The following is an 11,546-nucleotide window of genomic DNA, read 5'->3' as shown; positions in this document are numbered from 1 at the left end:
ACAATTTTCTCCCTCACTGTTTCAATGCAGTATACATTATTTATCCCATCTTTCTCATTCTCCCTTCAACCCCAATGTCAGTCCTGTTTTACAACAGTGGCACTATGCAGTATTTGTCCTTTTGTGACTGAAATATTTCACTCAGCATAATGTCCTCCAGGGTCACCCATTTTGAATAATATTGCATGAGTTCCTTGTTTTTCAATGCAGTGTTGTATTCCAATTTGTGAATATACCACAACTTCTCTATCCATTCATTTATTGATGGGCACTTGGGTTGTTTCCAACTCCTTGCTATTGTGAACAAAGCTGCAATAAACATGGGTGTGCATATATCTGCTTGGATGTCAGTTATGGTCTCTTTATGTTCCCAGCAGTGGAATTACTGGGTCAAATGATATCTTTATTTGCAACTTTTTGAGACAGCACCATACCACCTTCCACAGTAGTTGCACCATTTTACACTCCCACCAACAGTGAATAAGGTGTTCCAGTTTCTCCACAACCTCGCCAGCATTTGTTGCTTGCTGTTCTGTTAAATTTTGCTATTCTGACTGGGGTGAGATGATATCTCATAGTTGTTTTGATTTGTATTTCTCTTAGAGCTAGAGATTTTGAACACTTCTTCACGTGCTTGTTGACCATCTGAATGTCGTCTTTGGTGAAGTGTCTGTTCATATCCTGTGCCCATTTTTCTGTTGGATTGTTTATCTTGTTGTGGTGTGCAAGTACCTTTTCAGCGTCATTATTTTCCACAGTGGCTGTAAAGGTTGCAACTTTCCCACATCTTCGTTAACTCTTCTTTTTTAACTTAACCATCTTGTTGTTATTGTTGTTATGTGCTGTCGAGTCAGAACCAGTTTGTAACTGATCCTCCAGCAGATTTTCAGAGCCGGTAAGTAGCAGGGGAGGAGGTTGCCCATCTTTCTCCCAGAGAACAGCAAGTGGATTTGAATTGTGTGTTTTTGGCAGTGAAATGGTATCTATCTCATGGCAGGGTTGTTTTTTAATTTTATTTTTATTTACAAAATTTGAATATATTTTCACACCTGTTCCTTCCCATTTCCCTACATCCTCCCATCAAAGTGTGTGATCCCATGATTAAATCCATCCCCACACACATCCTCACCCCTCTGCTTCCCCCCCCGCCGCCTTGGATCCTCATGCTCATTCTACAATAATTATTTTATATCATCTTTATCCTTATGGGACTGGATTAGTAACTCACAGTAGTTTTGATTTGCATCTCTCTGCTGCCTAATGATGTTAAGCACCTTTTCATGTGTTTAGTGATGATATGAGCATCCTTCTTGGGGAACAGTCTATTCAAGTCCATCCTGTGATTGAGTTAGTAGTCTTTTTGTTGTGATGGTGTCAAAAGTTTTAGCTACTTTTTGATTATTAGATTCTTGTTGGGTATGTGGTTTCTGAAGATATTTTCCCATTCAGTACCTTGTCTTTTTATTTTATTTTTGTAAATTCTTTTGGTAAAAGGTTTTCACTTTAAAGATATCATTTATCTGTCTTTTGCTGCTTGTGCTTTTGTTATTAGATAATCCATTGTTGAAAGCTAGACTTAACAGCTTTGCCCTTGCTTGTTCTTTGAAGAATTTTTATGGCTTTAGGTTACACATTTAGGTCCTTAATCCATTTAGAATTTGTTTTCATTATAAAGCAAGGATTTTGTTTCATTTTTCTGCGCATAGAAATTCCATTTTCCCAGTACTATTTTCTAAAAACGACTCTTTTCTCTCCACTAGATGAACTTAGCATTCTTACCTCAGATCACCTTAACCCATTTGCATGGTTTATTTCTGAACTCTCAATTCATTGCTCTATGTGATTATTGTTACACAAGTACCAGGCTGTTTTTATTACTATATTGTTGTTAGGTGCTGTCAAGTTGTATATGACTAAGGTTGTAGGGGAAAAGGAAAAAAAAAAACCAAGCTACTATCCAAGATAATTCTTATTCATAGGAACCCGATAAGACAGTAGAATTGCGGCATAGAGTTCCCATGGCTGTAAATCCTTACAGAATGTATACTGCACTGAAACAGATGAGAGACTGAATAATTTAAAAGCGATGTATGATAGGATATTATGGTTATCACAAGAGTCCACAATTAAGGTTGCATAGTGGAATGTACTTGGGGCGGTGGGAGGGGTGCTGGGGGATTGTGTACCAGGGAGGGAGTCTTTCTTTTACTTTTGAAAGAGAGGAGCGAACTGGGGGGGGGAGAGGGCTGGGTGGGTAGAGAAGTGCAGCAATGAATGAATGGAAATCCAAATTCTCTGTAAAAGTTCATTAAAATGATTAAAAAAAAAAAAGAAGTACACTACCAATCTTTTTCTCCTTTGAACAGCCAACTTTTCGGTCACCAGTCACTTTGCCACTAGAAATCCTGTATATGCAACTCAACTCCTTGCTAAAGAGTCCAAACTGACTCATTGGTGACCCACCCACCAGTGGGTTGTAAACTGCACAGAGGAGACTGTCCATCTTTCTCTCGAGGAGCTGCTGGTGGATTCAAACCACGAGAGAGCCACCACTTTTGGGTTAGCAGCACAGCTCTCTGCAGACCTCGCCACCATAGCTCTGTGTGTTGATGTTGTTGTTGCCATCAAGTCAACTACAACTCCCAGCAACCCGATGAATACCAGATCTGAACCTTGCTCTATCCTGTGCCATCCTCAGCATCTCTGATATGCCTGAGCCCATTGTTATAGTCACTGTGTCAACGCATCTAGTTGAGGGTCTTCCATCCTTCCCCCCCCTTACAAAACTGTCCTTTTCCCCCATCATGTTGTCTTTTCCAAGGACTGGCCCTTCCTGACAACATGCGCAAAGTATGTGAGATGGAAGTTTCACTATCTTTGCCTCTGAAGAGCACCTGGTTGTGCTTCCTCCAAGACAGATTTATTAGTTGTTTGGGCAGTCCCTGATACATTCAATACTGTTTTTCAATGGCACACTTGAAAGATATAATTTCTTCTTTGTTCTTCCATATTCATTATCCAATCCCACTTTCAGATGTACAGGAACTCTTGCTTGTATCAGGCTCACCTTAGTCTTTAAGCTGACTACGTTGCTCTTTGGCATTCTGGAGAGGTCCTTGACAACAGATTTCTCCAATGTAGCATGTCTTGATTTTCTGACTACTGCGGCCATGGGAGATGATTATGAGTCAAGGCAAAATGAAGTTGTTGACAACTTCAGTTTTTCTCCAGCTATCATGAGCTCCTGTATAAAATGTTTAAAATCAGCAAGTATGAGTCCTCCTACTCCCCCCCCCCTTTTGGTATTATTTAGCTATTCAGGGCTGTGTGCCTAATCCAGATAAAGTTGGGTGTTTTCTGTTTCTGTAAAGGAAGCTGTTGGCATTTTGCTTGAAATTGTGCCAAATTGCTTCTGCTTACAATCAGGAATTCTTTACCAACCTTTTCCAACCTGGAAAACACCAATGAAACATCTTATCTCAGCTGGTTTGTGATCCTCCAGCTTTTAGCAATACCCACCACAGGACAGTGAAATTAGAAGGCAGACAAGCAGTGCAGCCTTAAGGAATGAGTTTGTGTCTTATTCATTCATCTTTTCTGCCCTGCCACTGTTAGTTACATAAATACATGCTCAAAACACATGTGTTGGGTTAGAAAGAATCATCGTCAAAGTGGTGAGTTCTGAGCTGGCCTAAAGTATTTCTTCTGGTGAGGGATTTTTACTGGTTAGTTTAAGGAAAGTGATCCTTACGAGCTAAGTGGGGAGCCAGTCAGGCCTTGGCTTGACACAGTAACACTGAGCAAGTAACACTGAGCACTGTTGCAAATCCTGGGCAACTATCTGCTTCCTCACTTATAACAGAATTGGCTCCAAAAGCTCACAAGACCAGTGTAGGGATGAAGTGAGAGAGATGGAAAGAACTGTATATAAAGAGAACTCAAATGTGAATTCCTCCCTGCTTTCTATAAGCGTCTAAGCCACATTCTTCATAAGAAGCCATGAGGCAAGAATGATACACATCAGAACCCCCACTAGGGACACACGGCATCCACATAAACACCTTTCTGGCAAACTTGTCACACAAGTCCTTTAAAATCTTACACTGTTGCCCACATCATTAGCTATAGAACAGTAGCAGCTGCCAGACCAAACTAAGAGGATTACATTTATGATGTTTTTTTCTCAGATCAAAGCCCCTGGGCAGACATGCAAGGCAAAGATACCTGGCTTCAAACATTAATGAGCCCCGTGACCGACAGCTCATCATCGGGAAAGTAAGGGCTTGGGTGGCGAGTTGCATAACCTCTGGTTGCAACAGTCAGTGCTGCATCCTGGAACGCCTATCAGCGGAGTCATTTTCTAGCCTAGAAGACAATGCCGTGAACATCATCCAGAAGGCAGTCAGGACCAGTCATGAAAAGTTCTGAGAAGTACCTGGAGGAAGCAGGGGGAGGGCCCAAGAATTACCAATGAGTACACAGGCCATCCATACATCCTGTGTATTAATACAATTCCAGGCTGTTTCCTCGTCATAAGGAGGTGTTATCATCACCTATCTCATTGACGGTATTTTGAAGGCTGAATAGAAGAAATACTATGTGTCAGCCTCTGACTCTGGGAGGAGAGGATGTGTGACTCCTTCTACGGCCCTCACACAGACACTAATGACGTGCCTTCCTGGGGTTGAGGCCTCTCCCCATATCAATCTTCGTGGGTGTGACTTGACCTTGACTGTTGCTCTCAGGTAATAACTTCATATAGAGTAGAACCAAATAAACTCCAAAAGAGGAAAGAAGGAGGCTCTCTGGCATCTTGACTGCTCTTTATTTCAGTGATTGCAGTTGTTGTTAGGTAATGTTAAGTCCACACACAGTGGACACATAGGGACTCCAGGATCAACAGCTCTGAACCCTGCCCTGTCCTGCACCACCCCCACCACCCGTCATGCTCAAGCCCGTTGTGGTAGTCACTGTTCAATCCGTTTTGTTAAGGGTCTTCTTCTCTTCGCTAACCCTCTACCTTTCCCAGCACAGTGTCTCTCTCTAAGTACTGGTTCTTCCCAAAAATATGTCCAAATAAGCAAGATGAAGTTTCATTGTCCTTACCTCTGAAGGAGCACCCTGATTGCACTTCCTTCAAGATAGATTGTTGTTCTTCTGACAAGCCATAGTATATTCAATACACTTTACAAACACTGTAATTCTTATTCATTCAGTCAGTCTTCTTTATTCACTATCCAACTTTCAGATGCATAGGAATCAAATTAAAATATCATGACTTGGATCAGGTGCACCTTAGTCTTGATATTACAGCCTTGCTCTTTAGAACTTTGGAGAAGTCCTTGACTACAGATTTGCCCAATGCAAGGCCTCTTTTGATTTCTTGATTGCTGCCTGATCAGTATTGATGGTGGATATAAGTAAAAGGAAATTAAATCTTTCCTCCTTCTATCATGTTGTCATCTATTATTCCAATGGTGAGGATTTTTATTTTCCTAATGTTAAGATGTAAATCATATTGAAGACTATAGTCTTTAATCTTCTGCAGTAAGTCCTCTATACTTTCTGCAAACAAGGCTGTGTCAGTTGCCTAACACATTTTGTTGATGAGTCTTCTTCTAACTTTGACGCCACATTCTTCTTCACATAGTCCAGCTTCATGAATGATTCACTCAGTATATAGACTGGATAGGTATGGAGGCAGGATGTAGCCTTGACACACACCTTTTCTGATTTATAAGCCACTCAGTGTTCCCTTGTTCTGTTTGGACAACTGCTCCTGGCAGTCCCTCCTTTACCAGTTGAGTTGGGCAGCACACTGCCGTGGCTGTCATAGGCCTTCAACTCTAAAGGAATATTAGGAGAATTTGCTACAGTGTCCATCTAATTCTTTGAGTACAGGAAGCTCTTCTGCCTAGTTCTGTGCCAAGACACAGCAGCATGAACAATGAGTGAATGTGCTGAAAGAATACAGGCACTCATCTGATATCACTGTAGGTTTTACAGTTGATAGATTTACCTAGCAGTTATAGTTATACCCCCTGGTTTCTTTATTACCTTCTAAGATCCAGGCACTGGGAGGACTGGGTAGCCAAGACTGGTCCCATGAGAGTAGGATGGCTACATGCCTCCTCTCATGATAGGCTACCACTAGGTAGCCATGAGATTGATCATTTACAGAGGTCCTCTTGGCTTGTATATGCTATCATCTAACATTTGCACAGCAGAATATATATCAATCCAACAATTTCATATGTACAATTAAGTGACAGTGATTATACTCTAGTTTGGGCAACCATTTTCACCACTCTTTTGTGAGATGTTCCTCCCCAATAAATACAAATTTACTGTCTTTTAATCTTCCTATGTAACATTTCAAGTAGCTATTATAAGTATTTTAAAATATAGATGTTTTTGTTGTTATGTGCCATCAAGTTGGAACCATAGCTGACCCTCCAGCAGGCTTTCAAAGGCTGTAAATCACATGGAAAGGAGTTGCCTATCTTTCTCTCTCTCTACCCACGCCCACCCCCCCCCACCCCTCAGTTGTCTCCAAGGTCCCTTAGGGCAACCTATACATGCAACAGGCTGCGTATACTACCAAGGAGCTGCTGTTCACAGCCATTGCACACCTGCCCCCACAGGGTTCCTATCTTTTTCCCACAGAAAAGCTGGTGGGTTCAAACTGCCTGCCTTTGGGTTTGTAGTGCAAGTCTTTATCCACTAGACCACCAGAGTCTCCTATCCTGTATAGAACGTTTTTTTAAGAGTACAAGGTTCCAGGCAGGCATTCTTTTTCTTTTTCAATAAAAACTTTTTATTTTATACTGGTTAACTTACAAAATTCATGGACATTGTTTTTTACACTGAATCTTTCCCATTTCCTTAACCCACCACTCCTTCTACCCATCCAATTGTGCGACCCTATGATTATGCCCCTCACTCATCCTCCCCCCTGTGCTCCCACCCACCCCACCTTGGATCCTCACATTTTACTACTGATCTATTTCTACAACAATGGTCTTACACAGTATTTGTCCGTATGGAACTGAGTTAGTTCATTTAGCATAATGCTCTCCAGCCCCTCCCAAGTTAGATAGTGATTTACAAAATCATTGCTCCTGTGTACTGCGGAGTATTCCATTATGTGAATGTACCATACTTTCTCAACCCAGGAAGACATTCTCATACTAATGATATTAAACCATTGTGGGATTTAAAGAAGACTTCCGGGATATTTTTGGCTTAAGGTTTAAAGGTGATCTCACGACAGTAGTTTCTGGGGTTCACCCAGCATACATCGCTCCAGAAAAAAATGAGATTCCATGAAAATCTGAAAGTATGTCCTATTTTCCCAAGAAAGTACAAAATCTTGGTCAAACTGCTGCATAATGGTAACCAGATACCATCCAATTCTTATGATTTCATGGTAAGAAAGGTAATTGCTCATGGGAGCAACTAGTCACACATTTCCTCCTCCTCCTCTTGCCTTCTCTTCTTCTACACAGCCTTTTTCGTGGGACCAGAAACAGATAAAGCAGCTTTTCATTCACGAAACCTACACCACTATGTTAGCTGGTCTAGCTCTATAATTATAAGCTCCTGGAAGGCATGAGTCAGATCATAGATCTCTCCCATGTGACTGTTCTTTGGGAGCAAACACACTGGATGATACTCCTTCCTGCTAGGATAAGTAAATCTTATACCATCAAAAGTATAGGGGGGGTTGTTGTTGTTATGTGCCGTCAAGTCGCTTGTGACTCATAGGGACCCTATGCACAACAGCCCTAAACTCTGCTCTGTCTTGTGCCAATCACACTGTCTCTGACACTCCCATCCTGATAACCCCAGTCACCAGAGGGCCTTCCCCTTCTGCACTGTCCCTCCACCCTCCCCAGCATGATGTCCTTCTCCAAGGACCCGTCTCTTCTTACAATATGTCCAAAGTATGTTAGACGGAGCCTCAGAATCCTTGCCTCCAAAGAGCCACCCAGTTTAACCCTTTCCAGGATGAATCTGTTTGTTTTCCTAGCAGTCCATGGTACTCTCAATACTCTTCTCCAGCACCACAGCTCAAAGGCATCAGTTCTCCTTCTGTCCTCCTTGGTCATTGTCCAACTCTCTGATGCATAACAGGTGATTGTGAAGACCATGGCCTGTATCAGACGCACCTTAGTCTCCAGAGAGACACCATTGCTCTTCAGTACCCTGGAGAGGTCCCAAACAGCAGACTTTCCCATGGCAATACTTTTTTTATTTACTGGTTACTGGTGCCAAGAGTGTTGACTGTGGAGCCAAGCAAACTAAAGCTGTGAACAATCTCAATCTCTTCACCATCCATCCTGATGCTTCCAATTGGCCAAGTGGTGAGAATCTTTGTCTTCTTGACATTGAGCTTCAAGCCATATAGTATAAAATATAGAAGTAGGTTCCTCAAAAGCCAATCACAGAATTACCTTAAAACCTAGTCATTAAAAGAAAACAAAAACCCTAGTAATTCCACTCTTACGAGGAATTAAAAAGAATTTAAATGTTCACAGCATTATTTAGGATAGTGAAAAGGTGTAAACAATAGAAATCTTCATCAATAGATAACAGGTAAAATGTGGTATATACATGAAGGTCACCCATGGTTCTGGATCCAGAAGGCCTACTTCTCCTCACAGAAACAAGGGTACTGAGCACTTGATTAGATACTTAATAATGTTTGACTCAGGGTAGGTGTGCCTGGAATAGTCAAGATGGGACAGGATAGAGAAGGTTTTAGGGCTGTTGTACATAGGGTCACTATGAGTCTCAAGCAACTCAAAGGCACACAACAACAACAACAACAACTGAATTCTTTAGATTCTCTGATCCACAAAAAAAAGAGCATGAGCAGGATGGGTCTAGAAAGAGGCTCTGCCTTTTGCTTTACCAACCTGTCTTTCATTAGAAGTTCCAGCCAACTTCTGGGAGTTGGTCGCTTCATGCATCATTCACCTTACTAGTCTATATGTTCCTGTCCAAACTACTGAACACACCTTATATTCAAACACTTTTTTGGCATCACCTGTCAAGTTGTTGGTGGTGGAGGGGGCTATCAAGTCAAGTATGACTTCATATCTACCTTGTGAACAACAGATCTGGACCCTGTCCTGTCCTGTGCCATCCTCATCTTCCCTGATAGACTTCAGCCCATTGCTACAGTCCCTGTGTCATTCCATCTCACTGAAGGTCTTTCTCTCTTTCTAACTATTCATCTTTGAAGCATAATGTTCCTTTCATTAGAAGTTTGAATGAACCCTCCTAACAACATGCCCAAAGTATATGAGACTAAACTTTTTATCCTTGCCTCTAAGAATACTCTGGTTGCACTTTTTCCAAGACATATGTTTGTTCTTTTGTCAGGCCATGAGTTGGTTATTCAGTACTCTTCTCCAATATCACAACTCAAAGGCATAATTTTTTCTTCTGTCATCCTTATTCACTGACCAGCTCTTAGATGCAAAGCAAGTGATTGAAAAGACCATGGCTTGAACTGGGTGCACCTTAGTCTTTATCCTGCCAACACTGCTCCTTCATTCTTTGAAGAAGTCATTGACATCAGAGTTTTCCAAAACAATACATCTTTTGTTTCTTGACACAATACATCTTTTGATTTCTTGACTGCTGGTACAAAGGGCATTAATTGTGAACCCCAGTAGGATGAAATAATTGACAATTTCAATCTTTTCTCTGTCTATCATGATGTTGCCTTTTAGCTCTGTAGTTAGGATTGAGATGTAATCCGTACCGAAGGCTGTAGTCTTTGATCTTCTGCAGCAAGTACTTCAAGTCTTCCTTATTTTCAGCAAACAAAGTTGTGTCATCTGCATAACACAGGTATTTTTATGATTTTTCCTCCAATCCTAATGCCACATTCTTCCTTATCATAAAGCCCAACCTCTCCAATGTTTTGCTTAGCACGCAGATTGAATAACTATGGAGAAATGATACAGCTCTGACACATACCCTTCTTGATTTTAAAATTACTTGACATAGAGGAGAGAAACTTGCCAAATTCACAATGCTAACACCAATTATTGTCACTGTAATTAGACTCAAGGTGAACAAGAAGAATGATTTCATAAAGGCTAAAGGTAAACAAGAGTAGTACCAGGGGAGTGCCTTGTCAAAATGAGCAAAAAAAGACCAATCAACTGGTAAAATTTCAAGAACAACAAGAAGAAATAACAAGGAAGAAAAATAAAAGTGAGACAGAGCAGGTGAAATCAAATAGTACAGTCAGCAGATATCATTTCCCTATTAAACCGGATCTTACCTGCTTGACCAAGCCCTAGTAAAATATAAAGAACACACATAGATCTTTTTTTAGAAAACTACATTCTTTAGAAGAAGTTAAGAAAAGCAAACAAGAGGAAGACAATTGTTTAAAAAGTTTATAGTCTGGTAAGAAGCTGCCCTGCAATCCCAGAGGTATGTGGTTCGAATCCACCAGATGCTCTGCTGGAGAAGGAGGGGCAATCTCCTCCTGTACCAGTTAGATCTGATTTGACGGTACACACACAAAAAATAATAAAAAAGTTTATAATCCAGAGGAAAGTCTTTCATCCAGTCTTCTGACTTTCCTCCTCAACCTGTCATCCTGTCTTCTCCTTTGAAAACTCTCCAGTTCATTTTATATGACCCACAAGATTGTCCCTGATGACAGTAATGATAATTTAAAAGGGTATCTGAAGTTTCTTGATTCTGTTTTATTGTCAGTAATTCACCTGTATGGCTTCATAAAATATACTTCACCTGTCTGGTGACTCAGTCTACCCCACTATAATATGGGCTTAATGCTAACCACATTTGTTTTGGGGTCTTTTAAATCATGGTTTCAACGCATTAGGAGATGATCCTGGGGAAATGGTGTATCCTACAGTAATCAAAGTATGAATTATCAATTGGACAAATAGTCTTTCAAGAATTATAAACCATATGTTCAAGATTACGTAAACTCCACTTGCTAAAAAGCTAACAGTTTAGTTCAAGTATAAAAGTTACTTTCACTAAATCCATAATACTAAATAGAATTTCATTTATTGAAAAAGATACCTTATAATGTCATATAAGATACAAATAGCCGGTTATTAATACTTTAGGAAAGTTTGGAGTTACATTTCCTCAGTTTATGTAACAAAATTTAAAGGGTCAGATAGCTTGAAGGTCATAGAAATTATTCACCAAGAGAATGTGTTTTCACAGGACTTGAGGGCAGTGACACTATTCTGAATGAGGCTGTAATAGTGAGCACATGTGAGCATCGGTCAAACTAGTAAACCCTGCTGTAAATTACAGACTTCAGTTCACAACAGCCTATCAATATTGGTCCATCATTGGTAACAAGACCATCAGTGGAATGAAAGATATTAATTTTAGAAAAAACAGCATGTGGGTCGGGGGGTAAAGAAGTACGGGGGGCTCCATTTTCTGCATAATTTTTCTGTAAACCTAAAATTTCCTTTAAAATAGTTTACTTAAAAAAAAGAATGAAAAAATGCATTCTTGCCCAATTCTAA

This window comes from Elephantulus edwardii, unplaced genomic scaffold (assembly GCF_000299155.1).
Source record: "Elephantulus edwardii isolate Elephantulus edwardi_28Jun2011 unplaced genomic scaffold, EleEdw1.0 scaffold00068, whole genome shotgun sequence".
Classification (NCBI taxonomy): domain Eukaryota; kingdom Metazoa; phylum Chordata; class Mammalia; order Macroscelidea; family Macroscelididae; genus Elephantulus; species Elephantulus edwardii.
The sequence above is the reverse complement of the archived record's forward strand: the minus strand, read 5'-3'. Positions refer to the sequence as shown.